Source organism: Nyctibius grandis, assembly GCF_013368605.1.
Source record: "Nyctibius grandis isolate bNycGra1 chromosome 34 unlocalized genomic scaffold, bNycGra1.pri SUPER_34_unloc_1, whole genome shotgun sequence".
Lineage (NCBI taxonomy): Eukaryota > Metazoa > Chordata > Aves > Nyctibiiformes > Nyctibiidae > Nyctibius > Nyctibius grandis.
Window position 1 is genome coordinate 932,365 of NW_027167468.1, and position 20,302 is coordinate 952,666.

A 20,302-nucleotide genomic window follows, 5' to 3' on the forward strand; every position below is an offset into this window, starting at 1 on the left:
CTCCCCCAGCCAATTAATAGTGGAAAACTCAAAGCACAAACTCCTTCCATTTCAGGCAAATGCAGCCTTGATGTCCTTCTTCAAAAGGACCCTGAGCAAATTCCCTGGGATGATCTGGAGGTGTGAGCAGCTCTGACCCATGTAGCCCCTTCTCAACTGCAGAAGGACCCTGCCCTGCCAGCTCCCCAGGCAGGCTGAGTGCTGACCCTGACAGGCGGCAGAGTCCCTGCCCTGGCACACAGCCCCCTGGGGTGCAGGGGCTCTGCTCTGAACGACAGCCCTGGGCACCCCTGGCTGCACACCCTGGCTTCAAAATTGACTAACAAGAGCCCCCCCTTACAGATCCCATAAGCTGTGGCTGTGACAGCTTTAGCACATACCTCCAGGAACTACACCTGCATTGCCCTGTAGACAGAGACTTACCACGTCAAGGGCTGCAAAGATTGCTCCTCCAGTGAGCTCTCAGTCATCCTCCCAATCCTGACCACCTTTAAGCTCTCTCTCTGCCTTGCTCATCTCCCTGAGATACCCTGGGAGTGCCCTCAGCCCTGCTGCGCTTTACAGGGGAGCTGCTCCTGGGCAGAGCTGTCTCTCTGCAGCCCTGCCCGCTTCCCATGAGCTCCCTCCATCCCAGGAGCCCAGCTCATCTCTGTAGCAGAGGCCCAGCCCAAGGCATTTTAATGACCCCTCTGGCAGGTTTGATGCTGACTCCATGAGCCTCAGACCCTGAGAGGAACTTGAAGAAACCTCTCAAGAAGTCAAAGTCACATTCAAACTCCAAAGTTTCTTGGAGCGTTAATGGGTCCCACTGAGGGAGACTAGTGAGAAAGCGTCCTCAGGGTCCAGCTAGAACAGAAAGCTGGAGGCAGTGATGACAGGTCGGGAAAAGCAAGGTGAAGGTGGCTCTGATGCTGAGTAAACCTAGAGGTGTTTCATGAATCCAAAGGGCCAAGCCCTGACCCCTTTAACCAAAGGGCCAAGCCCTGACCCCCAGCCCCTGCAAAGGGAGATCCCGTCCCTCACTCATTCCTCAGGGCTCTTCCTGGGGCAGTGTGATGTGGAGATGGGCAATGCCAAGGTCAGGACTATGGCATGACACCCCCAGGCTCCTGAGGATGGACAAGAAGGCAATGAGGCCCCAGTGGGGGAAGGATTAGTTGTCTCCTCATAGGCATCAGTGGCAGAGACAACAGCCATAAGCAAAGTCTTGAAGAGGCTGGCTCTGTTAGGGAGCTTTCAGCTCCTCCACTTCCCTCTGTCATCTCCACCACAGGCGTGGTGTCACATCACCTGTGCCTCTTTCTCTGCAGGCTGCAGTCATCCACCTGGCTGCCCCACCTTGCTGTCACCTTCCTTTACTGATATCTCTCCATCCTCCCTGTCTCTTCCTTGAAACACAAAGCCTTCGCTGATCCACACTCCTTCTGGGTGATGTGTTGCACCACAGCGCTGACCTTGGAGTGGTATTTCTTTCTCCTCATGTCCAGTCTGGACCTCCCCACCTGCTCTTTGTGCCATTATTTCTTTCACATGCAGTTTCCCACAATGAAGAAAAGCTCCACCATCTCTGAAACCCCTCTGCAAGCACTCTCAGGCTACTCCTATACTGTCTGCAGTATCCACACCACTGAGCCCTGGGCCCTCAGCCTCTATGTGCTGGTCATCTGCCCAAGTGCCCCCAGAGACCTCTGGGCTCTCTCCAAGATGTTTGCGGATGAAAACATGGTGGTCATAGGCCAAGAAAGACAGAGTGAGACTTTTTACCAAGGCCTGTATTGTCAGGGCAAGGGGCAATGGCTTTAAACTGAAAGAGGGTAGATTGAGATTGGATATAAGGAAGAAATATTTTACGATGAGGGTGGCAAGACACTGAAACAGGCTGCCCAGAGGAGCTGTGGATGCCGCAACCCTGCAAGTGTCCAAGGTCAGGAACTCTGAGCAACGTGAACTGGTGAAAGATGTCCCTGCCCATGGCGAAGGGGTTGGACTAGATGGTCTTTTAGGTCTCTTGCAACCCAATCCATTCTATGATTCTTTGAGCCTAATATCCCCAACTCCTTCTCCACAGGGCTGCAAATACCTGCATGCACCATGTTGGCATTTTAATCTGTCCTAGTCCCCAGCACTTCCATCGCAAAGAAAAAATTGCCATTTTAGGGCATGAATTGCCATGTTTGTGGAGAAAAAATTCAAAACGCAAAAGGCAAAAAATTAATTCAGAGAAAGTTCCAAATTATCTGACCGAAAGCTTCACCAAATGGGTCAATGGGAGAGCGTCCCATGACAACCTTGGCGTCTGAGGATGGCGGCGTTTCTGCCTCAGAGGTCTGAGAATCCTGATGGGAAGCCAGAAAGCTCATTTGGGGACTATGCAAGACTTGCCATGGGATGTCTGGAAAGGACCAAAGGAAGGGAAAGGGTGGGATCAAGGTGGTTTGTGGAGGAACAAGCATGGGAAAACAGAGAGAAAAGGGGATGGAAGGAGCTGGTCATGTGTAAACAGGTGGCTGGGCAGTCCACTTCCCTGGCCGTGCCCTGCAACTGATCGCCGCAGCCTGTCCTCTTTTCTTAATACCTCCTTTTCCAACAGCTTTCTGGGGTGAGGGAGCTCTCTGTTCTTGGTATGGATGGAGGTGTAAGTGCCAGCCACTGGAGTGGGAACCACAAGTCATCAGGTCTTGTGTTCTTTGGGCTGCCAGCAACTGGCGAGACTGGTGTATGTGCGTATAACGTTGGTGTGTGTGTCGGTTGGGTGTAACCACTAGTGAACATAAACCAGAGCAACCAGTGAGTAGAAGAGGTCTGGGAGGCAGGTAGTTTTGAGGACTTAAGTCTGAACTGGACAATAGAGAGCCCAGAAGGTCTGCAAGTCGTCTACTGGAGGAAGAAGGTAGCCCAAAACACCTCCTAGTGAAACTGGGGGGTCTGATACAAAGCTGATGTCAGAAGTCTGGACCTGGAGGGGAAGCTGCCCTTTATGGAAGACAGCATCAGGAATGCATGATGCTCTGCCTGCGGATGAACGATGAGGCAAATTAGAGCTGACGGGGTCAACATTAGAGGGCAGAACATAAGCAACACTGTGGTGGGTAGATGTTATGGCCCTCCTCATCAGGAAGAGGAAGTAGATGAGGCCTTCTTCAGACAACTGGAAGAAGCCTCATGTTTGGGGGTCCTGGTCCTCATGGGGGACTTATACTATCCTTATATCTGCTGAAGGGGTAACAGCGAGGTGCAAGTCACACAGGCTGTTTTTTGAGCTTGTTGATGACATCTTCCTGACAAGGGTGACTGAGGTGGCAGTGAGGCGAGGCACCCTGTAGGACTTTGTGCTTACAAACAAGGAAGAGCTGGCCAGAGATATCACAGTCATGGGTGAGAAGGTAGAGTTAAGGCTCCTGAGAGAAGGGAAGAAGGCAAAGAACAGGACTTCAGGAGAGCAGGCTTTGGGCTGCTGAGGGACTTGATTGGAAGAATCCCATGGGATAGAAGAAGAGTGCAGAGAGCTGTTTGAAGGTCAAGGATATGCTCTTCCAGCTCCAGAACGGTCCACTCTGAGATGCAGGAAGTCAAGCGAAGGTGGCAGGAGGCTTGCATGGATGAGAAAGGAGCTCCTGACTAAAACGAAGCATGAAGAGGAAGCACAGAGAAGTGTACGCTGGCTGCCTCAATGGTTCTGTGATTCTGTGCTGGAGAGAGCATGTGTTCATGTGTTGGCTGTGTGGGGGGGGACTGGGGCACAAGGGGATCCCGGGGCTAGCTCCTGGGTAGACAGAGGGTCTAAGACTAGCTCCTGGGGTGATCCATAATGTCTTTGTGTCTGTATAGGTACACATCTCATACTAACATAGTGTAGCAGACAAACAGCCCATCCTTGTTTCCCTTTCTCCATTTTCTATGGTTTTGTTTGGCCTAGAAACCCCCTGAGGTCCCTTGCAGGACAATTGATTGTGCATTTCCCTCCACCATATATCTTCCCTTAATGATGAGGAGCTACTGGAGAGAGTCCAGCGGAGGGGTACGGAGATGGTCAGAGGGCTGGAGCATCTCTGCTACGAGGAGAGGCTGAGGGAGCTGGGGCTGTTCAGCTGGAGAAGAGCAGACTGAGGGGGGATCTTATCAACGCTCACAGATACCTCAGGGGCGGGTGTCAAGGGGATGGGGCCAGACTCTTCTCAGTGGTGTCCAGTGACAGGACAAGGGGCAACGGGCACAACCTGAGACACGTGAAGTTCCACCTGAAAGTGAGGAGAAACTTCTTTGGTGTGAGGGTGCCGGAGCCCGGGCACAGGCTGCCCAGGGAGGGGGGGAGTCTCCTTCTCTGGAGATATTCAAACCCGCCTGGACGTGGCCCCGTGCAACGTGCTCTGGGTGACCCTGCTTGGGCAGGGGTGGGACTGGGTGATCTCCAGAGGTGCCTTCTGACCCCAACCAGGCTGGGATGGTGTGATTGTGTGTTACTTGTGCGCTGGGGTTACTGGGTGCACTGGGGTTACTGGGCAGACTGGAAGCACTGGGAGTACTGGGAGCACTGGGGTTACTTGGAGCACTGGTGTAACTGGGAGTACTGGTAGCACCGGGGGTACTGGGAGCGCCAGGGTTATTTGGAGCACTGGTGTTACTGGGAGTACTGGGAGCACCAGAGTTACTTGGATCCCTGGGGTTACTGGGCAGACTGAGTGCACTGGGGTTACTGGGAGCACAGCAAACTGATGCTACTGGGCGCTCTGGTGCTTCTGGGGACACAGAAGATATTGGGAGTAGTGGTGTTACGGGTAGTACTGGGAGAACTGGTGTTTTTTGGAGCCCTGGTGGTACTGGTAGCACTGTTGTAACTGGGCGAGATGAGAGCACTGCTGTTGGTGGGCACACTGGTGTTACTGTGTGCCCTGGAGTTACGTGGCACACTGGGGTTACTGGGACTCCTGGTGTTACTGGGCGCACGGGTGTTACTTGCACCCCTGGTTTTAGTGGGAGCACTGCTGTTACTAGGAGCGCTGGGGTTACTGGGCACATTGGTTTTACTGGGAGCCCTGGTGTTATGGGGTGCCCTGGTGTTACTGGGGGCACTGGTGATACTGAGAGCATCGGGAGACCTGGGATCACTGCGATTAGTGGGAGCGCTGGTGTTACTAGGAGCACTGGGAGCACTGGTGTTACTTGGAGACCTGGAGTTTTTGGGCACCCTGATGTTACTGGGCACCCTGGTGTTACTGGGAGCACTGGAGTTACTGGGCAGACTGTTATTACTAGGAGCCCTGGGGTTACTGGGCAGACTGAGAGCACTGGTGTTTATGAGAGCCCTGGGGTTACTGGGAGCACTGCTGTAACTGGGTGTGCTGAGAGTACTGCTGTTACTGACCTCACTGGTGTTAGTGGGTACACGGGTTTTACTGGGCACACTGATGTTACTGGGAGTGCTGGTGTTACTGGGTGTGCTGGGGTTACTGGTTGCCCTGGTGCTCCTGGGTGCACTAGAGCTACTGGGAGCACCGGTGTTACTGCAAGCACTGGAAACACTAGTGTTACTAGGCACCCTGCTGTTAATGGGAGCATTGGTGTTACTGGACACACTGGGGTTACTGCCGGTGCTGGTGTACTGGGAGCACTGGCCTTACTGAGAGCGGTGGGAGCACTGGTGTTACTGGACACCATGTTGTTACTTGGAGGCCTGGTGTTACTGGGAGCCCTGGAGTTACTGGGAGCACTGATGTTACTGGGAGGCCTGGGGCTACTGGGAACATTGGTATTTCTGGGAGCACTGAAGTTACTGGGAGCACTGGGAGCCCTGGCAGGACTGGGGTTACTTAGAGCATTGGTGTTACTGGGAACGCTGGTGTTGCTGCGGCTGTTTGCAGAAAGGAATTTCAGGCATTAAGTCAGCTTCGTCAGGGGCCCAACTGAAATGCCTCTATGCAAATGCACGGAGCATGGGGAACAAACAAGAGGAGCTCGAGACGTGCGCACACCTGCAAGGGTACGACCTTATTGGCATCACAGAGACATGGTGGGATGTCTCTGATGAGTGGGATGGAGGGATACAGGCTTTTTAGGAAGGACAGGCAGGGGAGATGAGGAGGGGGTGTTGTGCACTATGTCAATGACCAGTTCAAGTGCATGGAGCTCTGCCTGGGCATGGAGGAGGAGCTGACGGAGAGCTTATGGGTCAGGATTAAAGGGAGGGCAGGGACGGGACACATTATAGTGGGTGTCTGCTACAGGCCACCTCACCAGGAAGACCGAGTGGATGAGGCCCTCTACAGACAGATGTAGCCTCATGTTCACAGGCCCTGGTCCTCCTGGGGGACTTCAACCACCCTGATATCTGTTGTAAGGGCAACACAGCAGGGCACAAGCAATCCAGGAGGTTTCGGGAACGCATGGATGATAACTTCCTTCTCCAAGTGATAGAGGAGCCAACAAGGAGATGTGCCATGCTGGACCTTGTTCTCACAAACAAGGAGCGGCTGGTGGGGGACATGAAGTTCAAAGGCAGCCTTGGCTGCAGCGACCATAAAATGGTGGAGTTCAAGATCCATAGGGCAGCAAGGAGGGTGCGCAGCCAGCTCACCACCCTGGACATCAGGAGAGCAGACTTTGGCCTCTTCAAGGACCTGCTTGGGAGAGTCCCTTGGGATAAAGCCCTGGAGGGAAGAGAGGCCCAAGAAAGCTGGTTAGTATTCAAGGACCACCTCCTCCAGGCTCAGGAACAATGCAACCCAGCAAAGAGTAAAGCAGGCAAACACACCAGGAGGCCTGCATGGATGAACAAGGAGCTTCTGGGTAAACTCAGGCACAAGAAGGAAGCCTACAGAGGGTGGAAGCAAGGGCAGGTAGCCTGGGAGGAATACAGGGACATTGTCCGAGCAGCCAGGGAGCATGTTCGGAAAGCTAAAGCCCTGAGAGAATTCAGTCTGGCCAGGGATGTCAAGGACAACAAGAAAAGCTTCTGCAGGTATGTCAGTGATAAAAGGAAGACTAGGGAAAATGTGGGCCCTCTCCGGAAGGAAACAGGAGACCTGGCTACCCGGGATATGGAGAAGGCTGAGGTACTCAATGACTTCTTTGCCTCAGTCTTCACCAACAAGTGCTCTAGCCTCACCAGCGAAGTCACAGAAGGCAGAGGCAGGGACTGGAAGGATAAAGAAACACCCACTGTAGGAGAAGATCAGGTTCAAGAGCATCTAAGGAACCTGAAGGTGCACAAGTCCATGGGACCTGATGAGGTGCATCCACGGGTCCTGCAGGAACTGGCGGATGAAGTTACTAAGCCCCTATCCATCATTTTTGAGAAGTCGTGTCAATCTGGTGAAGTTCCCACTGAGTGGAAAAGGGGAAACATAACCCCCATCTTCAAGAAGGGGAAAAAGGAAGACCTGGGGAACTACAGGCCAGTCAGTCTCACCTCTGTGCATGGCAAGACCATGGAGAAGATCCTCTTGGAAACTATACTGAGGCACAAGGAAATCAAGGAAGTGATTGGTGACAGCCAACATGGCTTCACCAAGGGCAAATCATGCCTGACAAATTTGGTGGCCTTCTACGACGGGGTTACAGCACTGGTGCATAGGGGAGGAGCGAATGGGTGTCATCTACCTGGACTTGTGCAAAGCATTTGACACTTGTCTATAAATTGGAGAGACATGGACTTGACGGATGGACCACTTGGTAGATAAAGAATTGGCTAGCTGGTTGCACTCAGAGAGTTACGGTCAAGAGTTCAATGTCCAAGTGGACACAGTGACGAGTGGCGTTCCTCAGGGGTCGGTATTGGGACTGGTCTTGTTTAACATCTCTTTCAGCGACATGGACAGTAGGATTGAGCGCACACTCAGCAAGTTTGCCGACGACACCAAGATGTGTGGTGTGATCGATACGCTGGAGGGAAGGGATGCCATCCAGAGGGACCTTGACAGGCTTGAGAGCTGGGCCTGTGCGAAGCGCATGAAGTTCAACAAGGCCAAGTGCAAGGTCCTGCATGTGGGTCGGGGCAATCCCAAGCACAAATACAGGCTGGGTGGAGAATGGATTGGGAGCAGCCCTGAGGAGAAGGATTTGGGATTGGTGTTGACGAGAACCTCAACATCAGCTGGCAGTGTGCACTTGCAGTCCAAGTATACATGATACAGAAGGCCAACTGTATCATGGGTTGCATCAAAAGTAGCGTAGCCAGCAGGTCAAGGGAGGTGATTTTACCCCTCTACTCTGCTATTGTGAGACCCCACCTAGAATACTGCATCCAGCTCTGGGGCCCCCAACAGAAGAAGGACATGGAGCTGTTAGAACGAGTCCAGAGGAGGCCACAAAGATAATGAGAGGTCTGGAGCACCTCTCCTATGAAGAGAGTCTGAGAGAGTTGGGGCTGTTCAGCCTGGAGAAGAGAAGACTCTGGGGAGACCTTATAGCACCTTCCAGTACCTGAAGGGTGCCTATAGGAAAGCAGGCGAGGGACTTTTTAAAAGGGCATGTAGTGACAGGATGAGGAGGAATGGTTTTAAAGTGAAAGAGGGGAGATTTAGATGAGACATTAGGAAGAAATTCTTGACTGTGAGGGTAGTGAGACAGTGGAAGAGGTTGCCCAGAGAAGTTGTGGATGCCCCTCCCTGGCAGTGTTTAAGGCCAGGTTGGATGGGGCTTGGAGCAACCTGCTCTAGTGGACATGTCCCTGCCCATGGCACGGCACTGGAACTAGATGATCTTTAAGGTCCCTTCCAACCAAAGCCAATCTATGATTCTATGATTTTATGGTTCTCTGATTCTATGAATTTGTGTTCATTTCTTCTTGTGTGTAGGGGCGACTTATACTGGCACTGGTTGCTTTTCTGGTTCAGATGCATCACCCACCACCAGGGTCTGAGTAGCCACAGTGCCTTTCACAGGGGTTTGAGTAGCCACAGCCACGGGGGTTGGGGAGTTGCAGTGCCTGTCAAAGGGGTCTAAGTAGCTGCAGTGCCTGTCGCCAGGGTCTGTGTGGGCGTTGATCTCCTGATAGTAGTCTTACATAGCTGTTTATCACTGAGGAACATGCTGGTCCCTAGCAGTAGGACCACGCTGGTTTCAGCATCCCAAGGATATTCAAAATTTTCAAAATTCTCAAACGCTGTTGTAATTAGCCCGGCAGAGCATGTGAAGTCGTGAGAAGATGTCTCTGCCATAAGTCGGCTCCCAGGCGAGAAAAGATAAGAAGTGTAATTATTAACAGTCTGCAGGAGATGGCAGCCAAAGTACGGAGGTGGCGGCACTGCTGGCTACAGGTATAGGATGAGTCTCACTCTCGGTGTTACACAGTACAGCCGAAGGATACCTTTGAGCCAGGCTCCAGAGCTGATAACCAGCACAACAGGGAGCAAGTCAGGTGTTACATCCCACAGCTATAACAACAACTTAGAGAGCAAATAAATCAACAATGTGACCAGTGACAATTAAAACAATACAATGAGTACTTATAACAAATTTGTTTTAACAGACTGATGAGATCTGTTGTTATCTCAACCATTCGTGCCCCACATTAGGCACCAAAAAGGGACTGTCGTGGTTTAACCCCAACTGACATCTAAGCACCACAGAGCCGCTCACTAACTCCTCCACCGGCCTTGGTGGAATGTGGAGGAAAAGTGCAAAAAGAAAGTAAATCTTGTGGGTGGAGATAAAGACAGTTTAATAGAACAAAACAGAAGAGAATAATAACAACAATAATAATCACAGAATTACAGAATTGTAGGATTGTTGCTGTTGGAAAGGACCTTTAAGATCGAGTCCAGCTGTTACCCTAACACCACCAAGTCCATCACTAAACCATATTGCTAAGCTCCACATCTACACGTCTTTTAAATACCTCCAGGGATGGTGACTCCACCACCTCCCTTGGCAGCCTGTTCCAGTGCTTTATAACCCTTTCAGTGAAGAAATTGTTCCTGACATGCAATCTAAACCTCCCCCGGTGCGACTCGAGGATGTTTCATCTCATCCTATCACTTGTTACTTGGGAGAAGAGATCGACACCGACCTTGCTATAACCTCCTTTCAGGTATTGTTGAGAGTGATAAGGTCTCCCCTCAGCCTCCTTTTCTCCTGGCTAAACACTCCCAGTTCCCTCAGCCGCTCCTCATAAGACTTGTGCTTCAGACCCTTCACCAGCTTCGTTGCCCCTCTTTGGATTCGCTCCAGCACCTCAAGGTCTTGTAGTGAGGGGCTCAAAACTGAACACAGCATTCGAGGTGCGGCCTCACCAGTACCAAGTACACAGGGACGATCACTGTCCTAGTCCTGCTGGCCACATTATTGCCAATACAAGCCAGGATGCTGTTGGCCTTCTTGGCCACCTGGGCACACTGCTGGGTCATATTCAGCTGGCCATCGACCAACACTCCCTGGTCCTTTTCCACCAGGCATCTTTCCAGCCTCTCTTCCCCAAGCCTGTAGCGGTATATGGGGTTGTTGTGCCCCAAGTGCAGGACCCGACACTGAACCTTGTTGAACCTCAGTACAGTTGGCCTTGGCCCATCGATCCAGCCTGTCCAGATCCCCCTGCAGAGCCTTCCTAACTTCAAGCAGATCAACAATCCCGCCCAACGTGGTGTCATCTGCGAACTTACTGAGAGTGCACTCGATCCCTTCATCGAGATCATTGATAAAGATATTAAAAAGAACTGGCCCCAATACTGAGCCCTGGGGAACACCACTTGTGACCGGCCACTGGCTGGATTTAACTCCATTCACCACAAACCTTTTGGCCTGGCCATCCAGCCAGTCTTTTGCCCAATGAAGCATACGCCCATCCAAGCCATGAGCAGTCAGATTCTCCAGGAGAATGCTGTGGGAGATGGTGTCAAAGGCTTTACTAAAGTCTAGGTAGACAACATCCACAGCCTTTCCCTCATCCACTAAGCAGGTCACCTTGTCATAGAAGGAAATTAGGCTAGTCAAGCAGGACCTGCCTTTCATAAACCCATGCTGACTGGGCCTGATCGCCTGGTTGTCCTGTATGTGCCCCATGATGGCACTCAAGATGATCTGCTCTATAATCATCCCTGGCACCGAGGTCAGACTCACAGCCCTGTAGTTCCCTGGATCCTTCTTCCGGCCCTTCTTGTAGATGGGCATCACATTTGTTAATTTCCAGTCACCTGGGACCTCCCCGGTTAGCCTGGACTGCTGATAAATAATGGAAAGTGACTTGGTGAGCACTTCCACCAGATCTCTCAGTACCCTTGGGTGGATCCCATTCGGCCCCATAGACCTCTGTGTGTCTAAGTGGCACTGCAGGTCTCTAGCCTTTTCCCTTTGGATTATGGGAGCTTCAATCTGCTCCCCGTCCCTGTCCTCCAGCTCATGACGCTGAGTACCCAGAGAACAACTCATCTTACTACTAAAGACTGAGGCAAAGAAGGCATTAAGCACCTCAGCCTTTTCCTCATCCTTTTTCACTATGTTTCCCCCCGCATCCAATAAAGGATGGAGATTCTCTTTGGCCCTCCTCTTGCTGCTAATTTATTTATAGAAACATTTTTTATTGCCTTTTACAGCAGTGGCCAGATTAAGTTCTACTTGGGCTTTGGCCCTTCTAATTTTTTCTCTTCACAGCCTCATGACATCCTTGTAGTCCTCCTGAGTGGCCTGCCCTTCTTCCAAAGCTCGTAAACTCTTTTTTTCTTCTGAGTTCCAGCCAAAGCTCTCAGTTCAGCCAGGCTGCTCTTCTTCCCCTCTGGCTTGTTTTTCAGCACATGGGCACGGCCTGCTCCCGCGCTTTTAAGATTTCTTTCTTGAAGGGTGTCCAGCCTTCCTGGACCCCTTTGCCCTTCAGGACTGCCTCCCAAGGGACACTGTCAACCAGGCTCCTAAACAGGCTGAAGTCTGCTGAAGTCTGCCTTCTGCTGACCCCCTTCCTTACTTCTCCAAGAATAGAAAACTATAATTTTGTGATCGCTATGCCAAAGATGTCCTCCTACCATCCTTGTTGGTTGAAGGACCTGACAAGTCCTTCTCTGTTCGCAAACAAGAGGTCCAGCAGGGTGCCTTCCCTAGTTGGCTCACTCACCAGTTGTGTCAGGAACTTATCTTCCATACACTCCAGGAGATGCTAATAATAATACTAAAAGAATACACAAAATAAGTGAGGGACAGCACAATTGCTCAGCACCCACTGACCGATGCCCAGCCACTTCCCAAGCAGTGATCCCCCCCAGCCAACAACTGCCCCCAGTTTATATACTGAACATGACGTCCTATGGTCTGGAATATCCCTTTGGTCAGTTTGGGTCAGCTGTCCTGGTTGTGCTCCCCTCCCAGACCCTTGTGCGCCTCCTCACCCGGCAGAGAGTGGGAAACTGAAAAGTCCTCAACTCAGTATAAGCATTACTTAGCAATAACTAAAACATCAGTGTGTTATCAACATCCTTCTCATCCTAAATCCAAAGCACTTATACCACCTGCTAGGAAGAAAACTAACTCTGTCCCGACCCAAACCAGGACACCCACAAAGCCCTCCTTGTCATGCTCTAAAAACCTTACCTTCAACCCTCTCCTAACACTAACATAAGCTGTTTGGCCCCATGGGGCAGAAAGGGGATTGTGAGGTCCCAGAGCAGTCCCACAGCATTGCAAGAGGAATGTCAGGTGATCTGCATCTGATCAGCTCACAGGCCACAAGGAGGAGATGGGTGGGAATGCTATGGTGAGGTCAGTTGTGCCTCAGGTTCTCATGAGACAGCAGGAAGCACAAGGCTGTGAAGGTGGCTGTGAGGTCACTGCTGTGTCTGGAGTTGATAGGCCAGCAGCAGGAACATGACTGGGAAAAGGCCTGTGAGGTCACTTCTTTCTGAAGCAGCTGATAGGTCAGCCCTTGACTCATGGCTGGGATATGGGCTTTTAGGCTCACCTCTGCCAGTGTCTCTGCCAGGGCAGCAGAAGGCACCTGGTTGGCACGTTGATTGTGGGAATCCCTTTCCCTGAGTACCTGGTAGGCCTATCCAGGAAGAGGGCTTGGATATGGGCTGTCACATCCTTTCCTCCTGAGTACCTGATGGGACAGCAGCACCACGGTTTGGTTGTGTTTATCCGAGAAGCTGAAAGGGCAGCAGCAGACACGTGGCTTGGAAGATCATGGTGAGGTTACTTCTGTCTGGTCAGCTCATGCAGCAAGTCTTGCAGATCCCATCTGTAGAAGGGTTATCCCATTTTGATCCTGTGATCACATCCAGTCTTTTCTTGGAAGGAAAAATATTCAAGTCATAGTTTCTGCTGCCCCCAAAAAAGACTGTTCACATATGAATTTGTTATGGCAGTTTTAGATAAAGGTAAGGACATGCAGTTGGGCTGATCACTGGTACTGAGTGGGAGCTTCCTACAGACATTTCATTACAATCAAATTTATCCTGCAACCCAGCAATACGATCTCCACAACACAGCCTGAAGGCCAAGCTGTACGTAGAGCACAGCACAGCACAGGCCTGAGTCTACTCAGGTTTACTGTTACACGGATCACTGACTGCTTGAGGTACAATGGTCTTTGGGTCAGGATCACTGAACTGCCCAAGGAAGGTTGGGAAGAGGATGAGGTGTCCTCTAGGCAGCTGGAGGAAGGGACACAATTTTAGGCCCTGATAATCACTGGGGACTTTGAAGACCATGGACCTCTGCTAAAAGAACTCAAAGGGTCGGTGGAAGGTGATCCCTGCTCCAACATGGTAAGAATGCTCTCCTGGATCTGGTTTTCAGAAGGAGACAAGGCAGGACTGGTGGAAGATGTGGAGGGCAGATTTGGCTGGAGTGTGAGTGAGGTGCTATAGGAGAAAATCCTAAGAGAAACCAGCAAGACAAATTGTGGCAGTGTTGAGAGGAAGGATGACATCCATCAACATGCAGCCCAAGATGCCGTTGTCCGCCTTTGCTGAAAAGTTGCAAAGTCAGCAGAGGCCTTTGGGGAGAGCGAATCACAGCCTTTCCACAGCTTCCAGGGTATCAGCAAGGAAATGGAGCCAGGCTCTTCCCTGTTGTGCATGGTGGGAGGATGAGGGCCAATGGGCATCAGCTGCAACAAGGGAGGAAAAAGTTGCTCCTCATCAAGATGGTCAAGCACTGGAACAGATTTCCCAGAGACCTTGTGTCATCTCCATCCTTGGAGCTTTTCAAGCCCAAAATGAATAAAGTCCCGAGCAAATTGCTCTGACCCCATAGCTGACCCTGCTGAGAAAAGGAGAGCGGCCTAGAGACCCTCTGATGTCCCTTCTAGCATGAATGATTCTGCATTTCCATCTGCAACTGATCTTTCCTTTATGATGGGATTGAAAGCACTCAGGTTCCCAGTGACCTTTGATGTCAGACAGAGAGAAGTTTTGTCACGTGATCTGTGACTTTCTTGTCCCACTCCAGGCATTGCATCTCACATGCAGGGCTGCTTGGCACGTAACCACCAAACAGCCCTGATCATTTCCTTTGCTTCACCTTTTCCTTCTTTTTTTCTTGTTTTCCCACTTACAATTTCTACCCATTGACCATCCTTGTACCCTCCTATGAAAACCGGTCACCTCTCTTTACTCTTTCCTCCCTGACCCTTGTTTGGCTTCCTTATACATTCATTTGGGGTTTCTGAGCTTGTCACCATGGCAATTCCCACCTTGGTCAGTAGTTCCATTAAGCTAGTACCTCTTTCTGTTATCTGGAGTGTCCTGCAATTCCTCATGCTGTGATCTAATCAGAGGCACCACAACTTTGGTGGGCCATCTGCACACACACATTAACAGCTGTGAAAACAGAGCTTCACTCCAGGGGGACCTTGAGAAACTTTGGGATTTGGCAAGAGGAGCCTCAGGAAGTTTTACAAGGAGAAGTTGCAAGTCCTTTATTGGGGGCAGAATAACCCCAGACATGAGGGCAGGCTGGGACCTGAACAGCTCAGGAGTGACCCTGAGGAGAAGGGCCTGGGTGTTACGAGGGATGCCATAGGAGTGAGTGGTGCGTGCTCAAATTTAATAAGGCCAACTGCATACAGGACTGCATTGGGAGGAGTGTGACCACCCATACAACAGAGTTATCATCCCTCTTGACTCAGCACTGGTGTGATGATATCTGGACTAGTGTGTCTGGTTGTGAGGCTCCCAGGTCTGGAGGAATGGGGAGGAACTGAAGAGGTTCTAGATGAGACCTGTCAGGATGGGATTTGGAGCCCCTGAGGAGAGGCTGAGGGCCCTGAGCTTCTTTAGCCTGGTGAAGTGGAGGCTCAGGGAACTACAGTAGTAGCCTGCACCACCTTGAAGGGTGGTTTCAGAGATGACGGAGCTTTTCTTAGTAGTGGGAAGAGAAGGAAACCTCCACAAAGTGCAGCTTGGAAGGTTCAGACTGGAGGCGACGAAAAGGAAATCCCACTCAAAGGGTAGACTGGTGTTGCAAGAGGTCACCCAGAGGGAGTCTGGATCAGCCCAGACTTTGTGTTTCAAGGAACAGGCAGCGAGAATAGAGAGACACCACTGAAGGTATAGAAATGCTGGAGTGAGAGCTAGGTGGGAAAGCAAGATGGGTGTCTGCATCCTGGAGGGAAAGAGGTGCATGCATGGGACAGTGTAGGACAGCCTGCAGGAGAGATGGCCAAGAGCTCTGGCAAGATTAAAAGGCTCCGCAGGACTGAGGGCTTTGTCCCTTTGGCCATGGCAGTTGCCTCTACCATTGAGGCCTACCAGGAGAAATTTTCTTTTCAGGGTCTGGGTTTTGTTCCCCTTGCTTGGAGAGACCAGTCAGTGTCACAGAATTTTCCTACACTTGTCATTTGTCACCCTCACATCTCACTGCCCCCAGGAAGAGCCTTGAGACATGTGTGAGGGACAGAAGCTGACTTCCCAGGGCCTGGAGGGTCAGGGCTTGGCCTTCCTCCTTCATCAAACAAACCAAAGGGTTTTCTCAGCATTACAGCCACCTGCGCAGGGCCTTTGCCTACCTGCAATCACAGCCTCCAATTATCTGCTCTAACGAGTCCTTGGGGAGGCTTTGTCAGTAATGGCCCCCAGTGGGACACATTAATACTTCCAGGTACTTTGAGTTTTGCTTCTGACTTCTTGAGCAGTTTCTTCAATCTTCTCTCAGTACCTGAGGTTCAGGGACTCAGCACCAAATACACCAAGGGGTTCATTAAAATATAGAAAGCCCTAAGGAGCTGTCTCTTCCTCTAATTTTCTTCAAGTCTTCAAGACTTGTACAGCTAATTAGAGAGGTTTCACAGTGTAGTTAAGGAGGAAGATTTCAAAGTGCAGCTAATAAAAATGAGGGTTTTTTTAATTTTAAATGATATTTTCTATTACTTTTCAGTTTAAAGAAGAGGTGATAGAAGCATTCTCCTAGCAGCTAGGAAAACAGTCCCTTGAGGTCTGACACTGTGTGGACAACTTTGCTCCTCACTTCCCCAGCCTCACCATTTCCGTCATTTGCCACCTGGGACTTAGGTCACTGTTCCTTACATCAGGCTTCTCCACTGGAGTCTGCAGCTGGATGTTACAGCTCCATTGCACCCTCTCCCACCTGCTCACCTTTGAGAACTGGCTGCACACAGGCCCAGAAGAATTTTTCTTATTTGCATGGAAAGAAAACTACTGCATGATAGGTTTTCATAAACAATAAACCAGACTCTGTAACCATATGCTGAGTACAAGCTGCCTCTAATGAGGTCACCTTTCTACAAGGGATAATCTTATGAGAAATGTTTTAGATAGAGAGATAACAAAAGATAGATATAAACACAATCAAAGACCTGGCTAAGGAGACAATTAGACTGCTGAAAGACAGGAAATCTCTTAACTTACCTGAAACTCAAAACAGCAGCAGCTGGCAAGTTGAGAGGAACCTGAAGGAAAAACTCATAGAATCATAGAAGATCTGAAATGGGTTAAACAGGACTTTTTGAACCCATGTTAACTGTCCCTGATGATTACATTCTCCTCTAAATGACTTTCAGTAGCACCAAGAATCATCAAATCGTACAATATCGCGAGTTGGAAGGGACCTATAAGGATCATCGAGTCCAGATCCCTGCTCCTCACAGGACTTCCTAAAACTAAGCCATATGACTAAGGTCATCGTCCAGATGCTCCTTGAACTCTGACAGGCTTGGTGCCATCACCACTTCTCTGGGGAGCCTGTTGCAGTGACCGACCACCCTCTCAGTGAATAACCTTTTCCTAACGTCCAATCTGAAGTTCCTCTAACACAGCCTCATTCCATTTCCTTGTGTTCCATTCCTGGTCACCAGAGAGAGGAGATCAACACCTCCCCCTCTGCTGCACCCTTTGAGGAATTTATAGACTGCATTGAGGTCACCCCTCAGCCTTCACTTCTCCAAGCTGAAAAAAAACAGTGACCTCAGCCACTCCTCTTCAGTCTTGCCCTCGAGGCCTTTCACCATCTTGGTAACCCTCCTCTGGACACACTCTCATAGTTTGATGTCCTTCTTCTATTGAGGTGTCCAAAACTGCACACAGTACTCGAGGTGGGGCTGCGCCAGTGCAGCATGGAGTTGGACAATCACCTCCTGCAACTGACTAGTGTTGCTGTGCCTGATGCATTCTAGGATGTGGTTGGCCCTTTTGGCTGCCAGGGCACACTCTTGGCTTGTATTCAACTTGCCATCAACCCAAACCTCCAGATCTCCTTCTGCGGGGCTGCTCTGCAGCCTCTCGTCCCACAGTTTGTACGTATATCCAAAATTACCCCCTTGCAGGTGGAGAATCGGGCACTTGCTCTCATTACATTCCATTACGGTTGGTGTTTGCTCATCTCTTTAGTCTATCCACACCTCTCTGTATGGCCTCTCTACACTCAAGGGAGTCCACAGCTCCTCCTAGTTTAGCATTGTCAGCAAACTTAATGTACATTCGATTCCTGCGTCCAGATCATTTATAAAACTGTAAAGAGCACTGGCCCTAAAACTGAGCCCTGGGGAACCCCACTGGTGACTGGCCGCCAGCCTGATATAACCCCAGTTACAACAACCCTTTGAGCCCAGCCTGTCAGCCAATTGCTCACCCAGCGTATGATGGACTTGTCTAGATGTGGGCTGGACATTTTATCCAGAAGGATACTGTGAGAGACAGTATCAAAAGCTTTCCTAAAATCCCCAAACACCACATCTACGGGCTTCCCTTGCTCAGCTAAAAGGGTGACCTTGTCATAAAAGGAAATTAAGTTGCTTAAGCAGGACTTTCCCCTCATGAAACTATGCTGCCTATGATGAATGACTGTGTCCCGTTCTGGGCTCCCCAGTACAAGAGAGAGATGGAGCAACTGGAGAGAGTCCAGCGAAGGGCCACAAAGGGAATCTCTTGTATGAGGGTAGGTTGAGAGAAATGGGACTGTCAGTCTGGGGAAGAAAAGACACTTTGTGGCTGTATCTACTCCAGTGTAGGTGTTTCCACAGGCCACAGTCCTTCAGAGGTGTACCTGCTCCGGTGTGGGTGACTCGTCACAGTCCCTACAGGGGTGTAGATGTTCTGACATGGGCTTAGTGAAAGGCAACTCCCCCTCAGTTGATGTACCTCCACTGTGAACTTATTGACAGGTCATCATCCATTTGATCACAATTCACACAGGAGTGTTAGCAAGTTCCCTCACTGCCCCCAAGCCTACTCGCTGGCAGGATTAGAGTGAAAAAAGAAGTGCCAGTGATGTGAGGTGCCCTGCGGGACTTGATACTCATAAACAAGGAATCTAGTCAAGGATGGAAGAGTCAGTGGTGAGAAAGTAGAGTGTCAGATCCTGAGAGAAGGGAACAAGACCAAGAGCAGGACTTCAGGAGAGCAGACTTTAGCCTACTACACAACCTGCTTGGAAGAATCACATGGGATATGGCCCTGCAGAGAAGAGGGGTACAGAGAGCTGATGGCTAAGGATCCCCTCTTCAAGCTCCAGAATGGTCCATGCTGACATGCAGAAAGTCCAGAAAAGTTGACAGGAGGCTGGCATGGACGAGAAAGGAGGTCTTGACAAAAAACAAGCATGAGAAGGAAGCAGGGAGAAGGTGGAAGCCGGTTGCCTTCCAGCCTCAATGATTCTGTGCTGCTGTGCTAGAGAGAGCAAGTTGTGTATGTGTGTGTGCTTGTCTGTGCGTGGGGGAAATTGGGGGATGAGGAGATACTGGGGCCAGCACCCAGAGACACAGAAGGTCTAAGACCAGCTTCTGGAGGTCTCCTTGTCTATAAAGGTCTACATTTTCCACTAATACAGCCTTGCATACAAACAGCCAACTCTCACTTACCTTTTCTCTGCTGACCCTGCTGTTGCTTGCTTTGTCCCCTCCTTTGGTGTTTTGGAGATTGTGTTCAGGGCAATTCCTACCTGGGTCTGCTGTGCCCTGCAACTCCTCATGCTATTATCTCGTGAGAGACACCACAATCAGGGTGAGCCATCTGCACACAGGCATTGCCATCTGACCAAATGGAGCTTCAGTCCAGGGGACCTTGAGAAACTCCAGGATTTCACCAACAGAAACCTCTTGAACTCTTACAAGGAGAAGTGGCCAGTCCTGCATTGACAGAAAGAACAACCCTGTGCATCAGGGCAGGCTGGGACCTGAAGTGCTGAGGAGTGACCCTGAGGAGAAGGAGCTGAGTACTAGGTGGGACACCATACGAGCCAGCGGTGCATGCTCACCATGAACCAGGCCAGCTGCAGACAGGGCTGCATTAGGGTGAGCACCCCCCGCCGGAGCAGGGCAATTATGATGCCCCTCAACACAGCACTGCCAGGGATCCCTACACAAGGGTTTTTCCCGGTGATCAGCTCCCCACATTGGAGGCCTGATGAGGACCTGGAGAGAGGGCAGAGAACGTCTGCCAAGGTGGGGTTTGGAGCCTCAAGCACATGCCCTGTGTGGAGGGGCTGAGACACTTGGTCTTCTTTGACCCTTTTTCCCAGTGGCACAGAGGCTCAAGGCAGTAGAGCATGAGCCTGAGAGTGCTTGAGGGGTGGTTTCTGAGATGGTGGAGCTTTTCTCAAATTTGGGAACCTCCATGAGACAGAAACAAATGCCACAAAGTGCATCTTGTGATGTTGAGCGTGGTCATGAGGAGAAAGAAATGTCACTTCAAGTGCAGTGCTGTGATACAATGGGGCACATAGAAAGAGTCTGGTTTAGGCAAAGCTTTGTATTGAAACAAACAGCCTGTGAGGATGGAGAGATATCAGTAAGGGTAGGGAGCTGCTCAGGAGAGAGCAAGCTTGGTAAGCAGAGTAGGTGTCAACAGCCTCCAGGGATACAGGCACAGGCGTGGGAAACCATAGGGCATCCTGTGCTGGAGACAGCTTGGGGTTCTGGCAAGGCTGA